We start from the raw sequence: 17,036 nt of genomic DNA, 5'->3' as shown, positions 1-17,036 counted from the left end.
AACTCAAACAACCAAAGGGAAAAGTGCATGCATAGGAGGGTAAAGGAAAGTGCACATAGATACCCACGCATGTTTAAATAAAAGCATGATTGAAGGAACTAACCATTCAAGCTAAATTTTCTAAGAAGATGGAGAAGTACTGCTTTTTTATGCGGCATCAACAAGATGTACAATAAATGAAAGAACACGATTCAAAATAAGAATATAATACAAAGTTGTAAAATTTTAAGAAGCATATAAAAATATATATATAGAGTCCCTGTTTGCCTTTTGTTTTCTTTTTTTTCTAGACTCTTGACCATATTAGTAGTGTTCAAGAATCACTCTTGTTGGGGATGAGGGGAATATGGAGTGCAGGTATTGAGCTAAAGTTTACCACATGTTAGGCGAGAGGCCTAACCTTTGTACTACCCAGCCAATAAGACTTTTCTATAAAGTATGGAAATAAATATTTAAAGCACCAGATAAATTAATGGCCATAAATACATTTTAATTGATTCTAGTTTAAATAATAGAATAGAACCCTGCTATATGGTCAATCAGAATACATGTTGTTTGAAATGTCAATTAAATAATTGACTTAATTAGCTTATAAGATATAAATAGTTAAATTAGAAAGTGTTTCTTCTTACTTATAGGGGCATTTTTGGAAATAAAGAGTTTACTAAAATATTAAAGTTAATGTTGCAATTTCAATATTGGATAGAGTAAAATTTAATGTAATGACATTTCAGCTAAAATGAAGTACTAAATAATGAAATATAATAAATAGCTCAAATGCAATGTTTAAAACGTATTTGTTAAATACATAGAAAAACTTAAAAATTATAAGAAAAACAGCAAAATGCAATGACATGTTGAAATGTTTAATAAACTTTTTCAGAAATGTATTAGTAAAAATTTTTGAGAAGATATTCTTTATAAAATATCATAATTGATACATTTGATTGTTTTATAACACTGGATCATTCTTGCTGCTCTGGCAGGGAGCTTAGAGTTTATTGAGCCACTCTCACAACAATGCAATTGAGGCACAACTAATAATTCTATATTGCTTTTCTCTTTCTTTTATATTATTTCTATGGTTTATTTAGCAATGTCATTTTTGTATAGATACAAGAAGACACTTGATGCTATGCTATGTAACATGGGAGTTAATTGACTCCAAAATAATATTTACTCCTGGGCATCCATATTTAATTGACTTAAGCCTCAGTTACCCTTAGTTCTAAGCACTCCAAGAACAGGGTCCTGACGAGGAACTTATGGACCCAGGGCAAGCTCTGAGCTATCCTGGCATCGAAATGGGCCAAGCCAAGTACCATAATACTTAAGTATAAGTTAAGAGCATGGTCATGGAAAAAGTCTGTCATGATCCAAAAGAGGTAACTGAATAAGGACGCTGCTGGGATTACGAAGACTAACCTGGCCTGAGGACGGTGGTCTGGAATATATAGGGAGATGTCCCCAGGAATCCCATCAAAGGCCAAGACCCAGAAACTATAAAACCCAGATCCCGGAAGAGAAAAGAGCAGAGTCTCCTGCCCCCACACCTGGCTGTCCTCACCGGGGCCCCTTGGAGGGGAGCAGGTTGAGTTTCCTTCCCCGCTCCGACCAGGGCTCCAGCAGCCGAAGACCTCCAGAACCTGCACCACCATGCTGAGACCATTCTCCACAGGCAGAAAGGTACCAGCAGAGGAACAAAGGCATGCGGGTTCTGGGGCTGAGATCTCCAAACCTGCTTGGATCGGGGCTGAGCATCCTCCACCCAGATCCTCCATATTCCAGTAGACGGGGGTCACACCCACCAACTGGCCCCCTGACGCTGTGTAATCCCATCAACGGCCAAGACCCAGAGACTATACAACCCAGATCTTGGAAGAGAACAGAGCAGAGTCTCCTGCCCCTGCGCCTGGCTGTCCTCACCGGGGTCCCTTGGAGGGGAGCGGGTTGAGTTTCCCTCCCCGCCCCAACCAGGGCTCTGGCAGCCGAAGAACTCCAGAACCAGCCACCACCATGCTGAGACCACTCTCCATACGCATGAAGGTACCAGTAAAGGAACAAATGCATGCGGGTTCCGGGGCTGAGATCTCCAAGTCTGCTTGGATCAGGGCTGAGCATCCTCCACCCAGATCCTCCATATTCCAGTAGGCAGAGGTCACACCCACCAACTGGCCCACTGGCGCAGTGTAATCCCATCAACGGCCAAGACCCAGAGACTATAAAACCCAGCTCCCTGTTGCAACATCTTATTATCTCATTTTTACTTTGGACAAACTGGCAGGCTACCAAATGTAACCTGCCCACACGGCAGAGTCTGGCAAACTCCCCGTGGTGTACCAAATATGCCAAATACCAGTAACAGTGATGGGTCTCATTCTCCTAACCCTGAAAGAGCCTTGAATCTCTGGGCTAGGTCGAAGGAGACGTTACTGGGGCCTGCTCGAGGCAATGGACGAACAATGGTAGTGATCGTGATTGTGATCGTCCCCAGGAAGAACCAATCTTTAAGCTTAATATGTCTCTTACTGTGCTCATACAAAATCACATTACTAGAAGTATTATAAGAAGTAAATTTACTATGACTGTTTAAGTGAATTACTATCTAAGGAGAAAGTAATGCACACTGGATGAAATCCCGCCCTTGGGCGTATCGCCCAGTAATCTTGAGTAATCTCCTTAGATGAGATTTTGTCTTTGATAAGAAGTGACTTTGCCTCTCTTTGTTGATTTGTTGGTGTTCAATCCCACTTTATATGATCCTATAGAGTGCTGTAAGGGACTGGTGGGGGAGTTGCAAAGATAGAGAGGGAGACTAAAGGGAGAGTTGCAGAGGAAGAGACTGAAAACTGGAGACAATGAGGAGGACAAGAGAGAAGACAATGGCAGAGGAAGATAGAGGCAAAAGATTAAAAAGAGAAAGATGACGGATAAAAGGATGACAACAGCAGAGACTAGAGACCAGGAAATAGAGACAGAGACTGAGGAAGACAGAGGCAGGAGACTCAAAAGGAAGACAAAGACTTGGGGATAGAGAAGACATGTGAGAGGACTTCACCGAATGAAGACTAGATGCTGAAGACTAAATGTTGAGAAGGAGAAGGTCGACTAGACGCTGAAGACAAGGAGGATAACTAAGACTTTGGAGACTTTGAGGTCTGAGAGGAGATTTGGATGATGGAACTCTGATGACTGGGACTACGGCCATAATGATGACTACAACTGTGCCATAGAGAGTGAGATCCACACTGTCCTTTCCCTGTGGTCTGGAAGAACCTGTGGAGGCAGCTCCTGATCACCAAATGCCACTGCTGAGTCCTACCCGAGCACAGGCCCACCAGTGCAAACCTTTCCACCTGTTCCTTTATCTTCAATGTATCTTGTGGTGTTGTGAAAACTCACATTTGATATAAAAAGTTATTATGGCTTGCTCTTCAAGTCCATGATCTCCCTAGAACAAATATTGAGCTTACTTGTCTCTAAGTTACTTTGCTTGCGCATTTCTCTTCTTCAGAGAAGCCCTTGTTCATTCTAGGACACATTTTCACTCTTTTATTACTCTCATATTTTTCAAAGTAAGTACATTCAATGAAAACTACCTTGCTTCGCTAAATAAATACTCAGTTAATTAAAAACTATATAAAACTTCCTTCTTCATCAAAATATAGACTACATCTACATAGAATTGCATATAAATCAAGAGAAATTGCATACCAGTGAGAATTTTGATTAATAGTAAAAATCAAAGTAATAGAGATGAATTTCTGATCAATCTACAATTACATTAGAAACTACTAATAAAATAGTGGTGGAAAATATATATCAAATATACTTGGGCTTTAGGGTTGTTGTTTTTTTTTTTTGTGGGGGTTGCCTAATCAGAGGTACTCAAGTTTTACTCTGGCTCTGTGTTCAGGGATAGCTCCTGCTAAAAAAAAAATTATTATTTTTTAATTTTATTTAGAAATAAAATTAATTAATTAATTTTTAAAAAGGGATAAATCCTGCTTAGGAAGACATACTGAGTATTTAGGATTGAAGACACTTTGGCCCTGTGCAAGTACCTATTGTACTATTACTCTGGCCTTTATATCAAATACCTTTAGAAATATAAAGGAACATTTATAAATTATTACAAATGACATTATAAAATTGTAGATGTGCATTATTGAAAATCAACATATATCTGATGTATAATATATAGACATTATACATATTTTATATATTACATTAACTTCACCACTGAAATTATTATTCTATTTTTCTCCACACATTTGTTGAGGAAAAGAGCTAATTTTTGTGTAACTCATAAAATGACATAAATAACATAAGACAGTCTTTCTGTTTTGGCAACATTGATATGTCATCCTTAAGAATCTCTTAAATTTAACTTGAAATTGATTATATATATGATAATATATATATATCACTTGTATCACTTGTCATCTCATTGCTCATCAATTTGCTTGAGTGGGTGCCAGTAACGTCTACATTTGTCCCTGTTGCATGCTAGTGTAGCCCAATGGCATCTGCTCACTCCAGGAACACAAAGAGCATAAAACCATTCATTCAGGGTCTTGAAGAAGTGCAGCCATTTTGTAGGTGGGCGGTCAGGTGTTCTTTTGATGTCCTGTGAAATCCAGTGGGTAATGGCTCTAGTCCAGTGGTCATCGGTCATCTCCATATAGTTTTATATATAGATATATGATCTATCTGTTGAAAATCAAAAATAAAGGCAATTTCTTGAGAATATCTAAGGAGAAATAAATACATATTATATATAATGGAACACAATAAGAAAAGATGTTACTATCCTGTGAACAGAAGCTGGAAAAGAATATCCCGGCATCTTTAAAGTGCTAAAAATATTTATCTCTAACAGTTACAATTTACATTTTTAGGGAAATAATTGTGACTTTTAGAAGGATAATATATTCTACATTGTTAGGAGTCTATAATGAAATTAAATATGTAAACATCTTCGAAATTGTGAAATATTATTTAAATGCTTAAGTATAATTATTACAAATTCATAGTTACAAACTCACTTAGGTCCATGTATTCAAAGAATGAAAATGTGGGAAACAAAAAAATAGATTAGATAAAAAATCCATAATCAGTCCTAAATCCCTATAATCTTAGAATAAAGGGAAAATTTTAAACATTAAAATGCAAAGAGGAAACAAATTATCATCAGTGTCCCAGATAGGATGTCATATATTTGGTTCCAGATTCATAGCTAAGCATATCAGCTTCTTTATTTAAAATCAATTATTGAACAGTGCAAAGATGCACAAAAATTAATGCAAAACATCATTTAATCTATTAAAATAATGTAAGAACTGCAAAACCATGGGTTTGAAAAATATCAAACTGTGAATCATTGATTCAAATTTCAAACAGCAATTCAATTATGCAAAAAATATTATCTTTTAATTGATTTGTTTATGTTCAAAAGTTTCTGCCTATAGCTTATTAGATGGAGGGAAAAAAAACTTTAATCTTGTTTTTTAAAGTTTATGCCAATCTGCAACTAAAAAGATTTTGATAATCATTGTATTATTCCCATAAGTTATGAAAAATATGTTTTCAGTTTCTTAGTATCTAATGTAGTGGCTTCTCTACCATTCTTACAATGACTATTAAATGAGAGGTGAATGAAGTAAGTAGACACTTCTTTCTTCTCATTTCATGGGGGAAAGGTACCTCTAACTTCCTGTTTCCTACTGTTGTTCATGGTCCATCTGCATTACACTTGGCTGTTGAATCCATGACTACTGGAACTCTTATCTGGTAAACTTCTTTATCAAATCAACTTTTCCCCAGAATCCAGTTATCCCAAATACCACAGAATCGTGAAACCTGGTGGTGACTGTCATTTGTCCAGCTTACCAGGCTTACAATAATCAGTTCCATCACTCCAAGCAAAGAGCCCTCTCACCCTCTCACCTCTGTTATCAAATCCTCACTAGATCCTTTGTAAAATATGTAAAAGCTGGAAAATGAGAGATTGGTTGTTAAACGTCAAGGTAATCCTCTTTTTAAAAAGAATCACTGTGAGAAACAGAGCTACAAAGCTGTTCCAGTTTCAATCAGACAGTGTTCCAAACACCCATCTGTCCACCAGTGAGCATATCCCACCTCCAGTGACCCCAGTTTCCATCCAGCCATCCTTTCCCTAGCCTGTCTCTATGGTAAGCAGTTTTCTACTCTCTCTGTGTCTGTATCTGTGTCTATGTCTGTATCTCTCTGTCTGAGTCTGTCTGTCTCTGTATCTCTCTCTGTCTCTGTCTCTCTCTGTCTCTCTGTCTCTCTGTCTATATGGCTCTCTGTCTCCGATTCAGTCTCTGTCTCTCTCTTTGTCTCTGTCTGTCTGTCTCTATCTCTCTCTCTCTTTCTTCTTCCCTCCCTCTCTCCCTCCCTCCCTCCCTCTACTTTTGGGCATTATGGTTTATGATACAGATACTGAGAGGTTATATTCTTTGTTCCTTTACCTATTTTCCACACACAGTTCTTATTGAGTGATAATTTCCAACCATCTCTGCGATAGAGGTCCCGTCTCTCTCTCTCAACTGCCTTCTAACACAGCATTTGAAGCTGACTTCCAAAAGTGGACCAATCCTCTGAGCCCTTTTTACTACTGTATTATGTAGTAATATCTACATAATATCTTGTATTATGTAGTAATATCTTGCATGTTATAATATTAGATATTACTAATATTATGTATTAATATCTAAATAATATCTGTTTTATGTAGTAATATCTTGTATTATGTCACTGTGGTGTGAGATGATATCTCTTGTTGCTTGACTTGCATCTCCCTGATGATTAGCCATGTAAAGAATGTTTTCATGTGTCATGACAATAATCTCTCTCAACATCAATGGTCTAAATTCACCAATTAAGAGACACAGAGGGGCAAAATGGATTCAGAGACAGAACCCAACATTCTGCTGCGTAGAAGAAATATATCTGAACAGTCGAAACAAACACAGACTTAAAGACAAAGGATGGAAAACAATCCTGCAAGCAAACAACCCCCCTCAAAAAAGCTGGAGTGGCCTTACTAGTATCAGACAACATAGATTTCATGTTGAAAAAGATTAGAAGGGACAGTGAAGACCATTTTTTATTAATCAAGGGCCATCTACAACAGGAAAAAATCATACTCCCAAAGATACATGCACCCCAATGAGGGAACAGCCAAATAACTACAACAACTGCTAACAGACCTTAAGAAGGACATTGCAAGCAACACAATAGTATTTGGAGACTGCAACACTGCCTTGTCACCTCTAGATAGATCAAGAAGATTAACACTCAACAAGGAAATAATGGCTCTGAAGGAAGAAATAGAAGACAGAGGGCTAATAGATATATACAGGACTTTATATACCCCCCAAAGAATATACATTCTTTTCCAGTATACATGGAATTTTTTCCAGAATAGAATATGCGCTGGTCCACAAAGCATACTTCAACAGAATCAGGAAGGTAAATATTGTATCAACTACCTTCTCAGACCACAATGTGCTGAAGATAGAAGTTAATCATGGACAGATGCAGAAAATCAAATCAAACACCTGGAAATTAAATAACTCAATGTTGAACAAAGAGTGGATCAGGAAAGAAATCAAGGAAGAAATTACAAGATACCTGGAAAAAATTGAGAATTAAGACAGGAGCTACCAGAACCTATGGGACACAGCTAATGCCATGTTAAAGAAAAAGTTTATAGTTCTGCAAGCATTTCTCAAGAAGGAAGAAAGGTCCCACATAAACAACTTGACTTCACAGTTCAAGATATTAGAGAAGGACCAACAAAAGGAGCTCAAGCCAGGCAGGAGAAAAGAGATCATAAAACTTAGAGCAGAAATCAACGGCATGGAAACCCAAAAACCAATCTGAAAGATCAATGAAAGCAAGAGCTGGTTCTTTGAGAGAATAAACAAGATCGATAAACCACTAGCAATATTCACAAAGAAAGAGAGAGAGAACTCTAATAAGCCGATTCAGAAATGAGAAGGGGGATATCACAACAGAAACCAGTGAAATTCAAAAGATCATCAGAGACTACTTTGAAAGTCTTTATGCCACGAAACAAGAGAACCTAGAGGAAATGGATAAATTCCTGGATTCCCATAATTTCCCAAGGCTGAATCAAGAAGATCTAGAATACATGAATAGTCCTATTAATATCAAGGAAATTGAAACTGTAATCCAAAGTCTTACCAAAAACAAAATCCCAGGTCCAGATGGATTCATTAGCAAATTTTTCCAAACATTTAAAGAGGACCTATTGCCAGTACTTCTCAAGCTTTTCCAGGAAATTGAAGAAAGAGAAACTCTCCCAAACAGTTTCTATGAAGCCCATATCTCTCAAATACCAAAAGGAAACAAAGAAACCACAAGGAAAGAAAACTACAGGCCAATATCCCTAATGAACACGGATGTGAAGATTCTCAACAAAGTACTAGCAAATAGGATTCAACAACTCATCAAAAAGATCATACGCCATGACCAAGTAGGATTCATCCAAGGGATGCAAGGATGGTTTAACATTCGGAAATCAATTAACATAATCCATCATATCAACAAATGAAAAGATAGAAACCATATGATCATATCAATAGATGCAGAGAAAGCATTTGACAAGATCCAGCACCTGCTTATGATGAAAACCCTCACCAAAATGAGTACAGAAGGAACTTTCCTCAATATAGTTAAACCCATCTACCACAAGCCTATGGCAAGCATCATCCTCAATGAGGAAAAACTGAGAGCCTTCCCTATAAGATGAGGGATGAGACAAGGATGCCCACTTTCTCCACTGCTGTTCAATATAGTACTGGAAGTACTTACAATAGCGGTTAGGCAAGAAAAAGATATTAAGGACATTCAGGTAGGAAAGGAAGAAATCAAGCTCTCACTATTCACAGATGATATGACACTATACTTAGAGAACCCTAATGCCTCTACCAAGAAACTCCCAGAAACAATAGACTTGTAAAGTTGCAGGCTATAAAATCAATACCCAAAAGTCCATGTCTTTTCTATATGTAAATAATGAGAGAGGAAAGTGACATGAAAAAACAATCCTGTTCACAATTGTGCCCCAGAAAATCAAATACCTAAGAATCAGTTTAACTAAGAACATAAAAGACCTATACAAAGAAAACTACAAAACACTACTTCAGGAACTGAAAGAAGAAATGAGGAAATGGAAAGATAGCCCCTGCTCATGGATAGGAGGATTTAACATTATCAAAATGGCAATACTCCCCAAAGCATTGTACAAATTCAATGTGATTCCTATAACAATGCCAATGACATTCTTCAAAGAAATGGAACAAACACTCCTGAAATTCATATAAAACAATAAGCACCCAAAAATAGTTAAAGTTATTCCTAGGAAAAAGAAATTGGGAGGAATCGACCTTCCCAAACTCAAACTCTACTACAAAGCAGTAATGATTAAAACAGCATAGTACTGAAACAAAGGCAGAGCTGCAGACCAATGGAACAGGGTTGAATATACTGACATCTCCCCCCAAACATATGATCATCTAATCTTTGATAAGGGAGCAAGAAATGTGAAGTTGAGCAAGGGAAGCCTCTTTAACAAATTGCGCTGGCAAAACTGGACAGCTACATGCAAAAAAATGGTCTCAGATCTCTGCCTAACACCATGTACAAAGTAAGAGTACACTCAAAATTACGTCTGCACTTCTGTCTTCATTGCTGTGATGTTCACAATATCCAGAATTTGGAAAAAAAAAACCCGAGTGCCTGAGAACAGATGACTTGTTAAAGAAACCTTGGTATATCTACACAATGGAATACTATGCAGCTGTTAGAAAACATGAAGCCATGAAATTTACATATAATTGGTTCTACATGGAAAGTATTATGCTTAGTGAAATGAGCCAGAAAGGGACAGACATAGCAAGACTGCACACATCTGGGGAATATAAAATTACAGAATGGGAATTGCACACCCAAGAATAGTTGAGATAAGTACCAGGAGGTCTGCTCCTGGGTTTGGAATCTGGCAGCAGGTGCTGGGGGAAAAGGCAGCTCAGATAGAGAAGGGAATACCAAGTAAAGGATGTTTGGAGGACTCGCCCAGGATGCTAAATGCTTGCTGAAAGTAGACTATAGACCAAACACGATGGCCACTCAATAACTCTATTGCAAACTACAGACCCTGAAGAAAAGAGAGAGCAAAATGGAATGCCTTGCCACAGAGTTGGGGTTGGGGGGATGGAGTGTGGGGGTGAGAGAGCTACTATGATAATTGGTGGTAAAGTATGGGCACTGGTGGAGGGATGGGTACTCGATCATTGTATAACTGAAACCCAAGCAGGGAAGTATGTAAGTCTACAACTATACCTCATGGTGTTTCAGTAATATAAATAAATAAATAAATAAATAAATAAATAAATAAATAAATAAAATATGTGATTGCTTACAGTGGAAAAGAAAATGATAAAAACTGGAATGAATTGTAATCTGCAAAATTAAGGAGGGCCAGACGTTTTTGCTATGAAATCATCAGAAAGATTGTACCACGTTTTCATTGAGAAAAAACAGGAACAGTATTTTCTATTTTCCTATAAAACATAAATAAAAGTAAGAGAGAGAGAGAAATCAATAGGCTCAATAGACTGAGTATATGTCGGGTGTGCAGGAGCCCAGATTCAGTTCAACACCACATGGTCCCTGAGCCTGGCAGTAGCTCTTGAGCACAGAGCCAGAATAGACCCTGAGCACTACTAGGCATGGTCGGCAGATCTAAATTTAAAAACAGAAGAATTATTTTAATGAATAGTTTGTAGTCTATGTGTAAATCACTATTTGCAAATAGTAGCTATAATAAGGCATTGCCACTAAATTTGTACGACCTTTGAAAATTTTTGTAACACTGTCTTCAGTGGGAGAAAAAGTGTATGAAAAGAACACTGTTACATCTTAAGACACATATCAATATTTAATATGTTTTCTCTATGAGTTATGTAATGAGTCGTGGAATCTTCAATTCTTATACAGTAGGTTACTAAAACTACTTAATAAATATGTAAATATATAGTAATTTTCATAAACATTTTCAGTACGAGGTAATGTTCCGTATCCTCAAAAAATTTACAAACTAATAGAAGTTCAATGTAATATGCATACCAAGAAATCAATAGTTTAAGTGAAAGATCTTTATTAAATGTCTGCTTTCATGACATCTTAGAGTTATTTAAGTAGAAAAGTAATTTAGAGCAGTCTACAAGTTGGCAAATGCCAAAAAAGACTCTACAGGAGCGTTACAGTCCCCCAATGGTGGGACTGGAGGGGGAAACAGTGCATACCTAAAACTCTATAGTAAGCAACTTTGTAAAACTTGGTGTCTAATAAAATTTTTGAATATATAAAAAATGAATCAAAGTATACAAAATTAACATTTTATAAAACTTAAATGAATGTATTTTGTTTTCAATTATATCTCAAGAAACTGGGGGGTCATTTTCTCATTTAAGCAAGAATTTGAGTGTGTTCTTTGCAGCTTTCAAGCAGCTATTGAACAGACACCATCAGGAGCTATAAGATTCTTTTAAAATAATGTAGGAGTACTGATATTTGTTCAGCCATTGATTAACCTGATTGAATTAGGTATAAACTCCACATTACTTTATTATTATTATTATTATTATTATTATTATTATTTTACTGTATCACTGTGAGATAGAGTTACAAAACTTTCATGTTTGAGCTTCAGCCTTATAATGATTCAACACAAATTTCTCCATCAGTGCACATTTTCCATCACCAATGTCCCCACTAACCCCCCCACACACATATCCCAGTCTTCACCCTCTATGGCAGACAATTTCCCCAACACTCTTTATCTAATTTGGGGCATTATGTTTTGCTTGAATTTTCCCACCACCATTCAAGCCCACCTGCCAGGGGCAGATGCTAGATAATTTCTGTTCCATTAGGAGCTGTAAGATTCTTAGGAATATGTCCTGTATGTATTAGAGTATGTCCTAAAGACATGAAATATTGCATAAGAATACAAAAACAGGTATGGAGTGATAGTACAGTGGGTAGGGTGTTTGTCTTGCCCACAGCTGACCCAAGTTTTATTCCCAGCAATCCATCTGGTACCCTGAGCACCACCAGAAGTAATTCCTGAGTGCAGAACTCGGAGAAATTCACGTACATCACCAGGTGTGACCCAAAAAGAAAAAAAAAGTACCTGATTTCTTCTAGAATCCTACTTGCAATTATTATGAATCTGATAGGTGAAGTCTATGAAAAAGTGTAAAGCTTGAGAGAAATATGAAAACCAAATATGCCATTTGTCAACTTTTCTGCCTCATGAACAAGTACTCTTTGACTATCGAACTCACCATCATCCTTTGAAAATAATGGTTAGCTAAGAATTAGCCTGAAAGCTGGATTTATAATACAACTTTGTTGTATTGTTGAACTTATTCAATACAGCTTCACTGTCACTGTCCTCCCATTGTTCATCTATTTGCTCGAACAGCCCAGTAAGAATTGTTACTGTGTTTGGCATATCAAATAGGTCACGGGTAGCTTTCCAGGCTTTGCCATATGAGCAAGATACTCTGGGTAGCTTGCCAGGCTCTCCCAGAGGGGCGAAGGAATTGAACCCGGTTCAGCCGAGCTGGCTGCACACAAGGCAAATGCCCTACCATTGTGCTATCTTGATCAAATCTTTTAAATTTTGAAAAATAATAGAGATATAACAACTTCTCATATATAATATATATTCTCACCATGAAAGGTAAATAAGGTAAAATAATAATTAGATAATAATAAGGTGAACATGGAGCGATAGCATAGTGAGTAGGGCATTTGCCTTGCACGTGGCTGACCTGGGTTTAATTCCTCCGCCCCTCTCAGAGAGCCTGGCAAGCTACCAAGAGCTACCGACATGGCAGAGCCTGGCAAGCTATCCATGACATATTCCATATGCCTAAAATAATAACAACAATTCTCACAGTTTGTTGTGTGATGTTACTGGTGCCCACTCAAGCAAATCGATGAACAACGGGAGGACAAGCTACAGTGCTACGGTTACAAGATGGTAGCACTGCATTGTAGCACTGTCCTCCCATTGTTCATAGATTTGCTTGAGCAGACCTAGTAACGTCTCCATTGTGAGACTTATTGTTACTGTGTTTGGCATATCGGATACATCATGGGTAGCTTTCAAGTCTTTGCCATGCAAGCAAAATACTCTTGGTAGCTTGCTGGGCTATCCGAGAGGGGCGAAGGATCAAACCCGGGTTGGCCAAGTCCGCTGCATGCAAGGCAAACACCCTACCCACTGTGCTATTGCTCCAGCCCACAACAAGATGGTAAGTGGAATTATCCAACAATAGCTCAGTAAAGGAGAGGTTGAAAAAATTGCTATCACAACGGAGTTATTAAAGTTATTCAAGTTACTAAAGTCTGAGGTTTTACTGAGCTATTTGTTGTTAATTGAACCTTTTGTGTTATTGTTTTTGATTATTGAGTTTAGTTGGTCCCTATGTTACTTTCCCATCTAGTTTTCTCTGTGGAATTCCACTGTAATCAGTAATGTAGAATTTAGAGTTATTGCCTGACTATGTGCCTCTGGTTCCCATTCCACAACTTCAGAATAATCTTGAAAGAGAAACCAACCCAAGACAAAAACTCTTGGGTACTCTGGCCTTCAGGCTGAAAACTCCTGGGTCCCACAAAAGGGGTAGAGGCCAAGTGCCTGACTGACAAAGCAGGTAGCTGCACCCACCCTACAGCCACCACAATAGAATGGCCTAATTTCACTGACATATGCCTAATTTCTGAAAGAAAACAAGTCAATGAAACTTTCAGGTACAGGTTTGTTGGGCTGAGTAGGGGTGAAATGCCACATTTACTGCCAGAAGCCCCTGCAGCCACACCCACATTCCACAGCTACCACCATGAAAAATTGCCTAGCTTCACAGTTTCATGATTAATGTCCTAAGAGATGCCAAGTCAAGCTGATAAAATTCATGGGTACACTGATCTTCAGACTGAACACTGTGGGACTCCCACAAGAGAGATTGAACCAATAATCATCCATTTTTCCAGATCTTGGAGCTCTGCAAGATTGGAACTTTTATTAAGAATACCTAAAATTCCAGAATCCATAAGGTACATGGAGGAAAACATAGGCAGAACCCTTTATAACATTTAAGCTAAAGGCATATTTAATCATGAGACGCCATTGACAGGGAAACTGCCACTTCATGGGATGGGGGCCAGAACTGGCACATTCTTCCCGCCCCGCAGAGGCTGAGAGTTCCCCCCACAAGTGGCTCTCTGGCACCTCCACGGCCTCAGAGGCACACAGACTTAATTCGGAGCCCAGCAGCTTTCGGCAGAAATTTGAATGCACTATGCATTGAACTATGGTGCTGTGCCCCCTCCCAGGGAAGGAATGGGTCTGTCTCTTCTGCCTCCCCCCCCCCCCACCGGCAGCATGGTGGCCACCACCTCAGAGCTTATTGGACAGCTAGTTATTAGATGACAATGATGGGGCAACTGCAGCCTCATGGGATGGGGGATGGAAGCAGCACATCCTTCCCACCCCACCTAGGCTGAGAGTTGCCCCCCACAAGTGACTCTCTGGCATGGCCATTGCCCCAGAGGCACATAAAGCAATCTTGTAACTATGCGGATTTTGGCAGAAATCCCTCCAGACTTAATTAGTAAATCCAAAATCACATGGAATGACATCATATGGTCTTCATAACCAGCAATAGAAAACAAATTATTTCACAATGCCTTTTCAGCAGATCTGATTGTTGAGGGGGAGGGGAATTCCAAATAATAATAGTGCATCTTTTGTAGAAATAATGAATGTAATTAGAGTAGGGAGAGAGTTATGTGGAAATCATCTGCCTCACAGGCATGGGAGATATGGGATGGGGGTATATTGGGGTTCTTGGTGGTGGAAAATATGGATGGGTGAAGGGTTGGGTGTTTGATCATTGTCTGACCAAGACTTAAACCTGAAAGCTTTGTAACTTTTCTAAAAGTGATTCAATAAATTAATTAATTTTATAAATAAATAAATAAATAAATAAATATGAGACACCATTGAACAAGCAAGTGAAGCAAATGGGACTACATTAACCTAAGAAGCTTCTACACCTCAAAAAAAAAAGATGACCAAGATACAGAGACAGCCCATGGAATGGGAAAAATTATCTACCCTATATCCATCAGATAAGGAGTTAATATAATCCTATGCCACAGAGACTAGCACATATTAAAAAGAATAAGAATAACCAGTGCTGGCACACATGCAGGGAGAAAAGGACTCTCACTCATTGTTGGTAGGAATGCCACCTGGTCCAGCCTTTTTAGAAAACAACATGGGCATTCCTCAAAAGCTGGAAATTGAGCTTCCATAAGACCCAGCAATACTTCACTTCTGGGAATATATCCCTGGGGTACAAAAACACATAGCAGAAATGATATTTGCACTTGTGTGTTCTTTGCAGCACTGTTCACAATCTGGACACAACACAAGTACCCGAGAACAGACAACTAGTTAAAGAAACTATGGTTCATCTACACAATGTAATACTATACATTTGTTAGAAAAAGTGAAGTCATGAAATTTGCTCATGAATAGATGGTCATGGAGTGTATTGTGCTGAGTGAAGTGTATCAGAAGAGGGGCAGATAGAATGAGTGCACTCATTTGTGGGACATAAAAATGAGACTAACACCCAAGGATAATATAAACAAGTGCCAGAAGATTGGTCCACTGTTGGAGACCTTCCTCCAGGGATGGTGAAAAGGGCAGTTGAGATAGAGAGGGATCATTATGACAATGATAACTGGAAGAGATCATTCTGGATGGGAGATGTGTGCTGAAAGTGGGTAAAGGACCAAACACAATGGTCTCTCAGTGTCTGTAATTTCAAATCATAATGCCCAAAATCAGAACAAAAGAGAGAGACAAAGAAAAAAAATGCCTGCCATAGAGGCAGGCTGGCTTGCAGTGGGTGAAGGGGTGGCAGGAGGGATACAGGGGATATTTGTTGTGGGAAACATACACTGATGGAGGTGTGGGTGTTGGAATACTGTATGACTGAAACTCGGTCATGAAAAGCTTTGTAACTTTATCCTGTGGTGATTCAATTATAACATATATACATATAATTGGTGAATGAAAAGAAGGAAAAAAGAATGTCTAAAATTGACTACAGAAATATGTAATCACGGCGGTATGGTGCCACCAGTAGGTCAATCTGTACCTGTGAGGCAAGTGCATCAGCAGCCTGATGGCACCTTCAGACTTCCAGATACCCCCAAATTGCTGCTGTGCCTTTGGCCAGAACCCAAAAACTTGGGGCAAAGTTTACCAAGAAAGTAAACGGCCTAGTTAGGTATGTGGGAGACACACCCACAAACCACCTCTGGCTCAGCTGTATAATAGGAGGCATAGCCTATCTGGTTCCTGATTGAACTGCTTAATGGCCATGATCCCAGAGACTTAGAAACAAATCTTGAAACCCAGCGGCTTTTGGAAGAAATGCATCCGGACCCTGCAGTAGGTTACTGTCGCTGGAAAACCAACAGGACTATACTACTGTACAAGAAAGGAGACATCCACGGCATTGACAACTATCTGCCGATCTGATTGTTGTCTGTCATCTACAGGCTGTTCACTTTAGTCATCCTGAATAGGATTGGCATAACACTAGATGAAGGACAACCATGAGAGCAAGTGGGGATCTGAAAAGGATTCAGCACAATCGACCATATCCACATGGTAACCAAGCTCATTGAGATTTCTCGGGAGTTCAAGATGCCGATCTGTCTAACATTCATTGATTTAAAGAAGGCCTTTGATTCTGTTGAGATGGAAGCAGTCATCGAAACTCTAGTCAAACAGGGCGTTCAAACTCAATACATCAGGATCCTATATGAACTGTATTATGGATTCACGACTAGGATCTCACCATTCTACAAGGAAGTGATCATCCATT

Source organism: Sorex fumeus, unplaced genomic scaffold (genome assembly GCF_029834395.1).
Source record: "Sorex fumeus unplaced genomic scaffold, SorFum_2.1 ptg000115l, whole genome shotgun sequence".
Classification (NCBI taxonomy): Eukaryota; Metazoa; Chordata; class Mammalia; order Eulipotyphla; family Soricidae; genus Sorex; species Sorex fumeus.
This window is presented reverse-complemented; position numbering follows the sequence as displayed.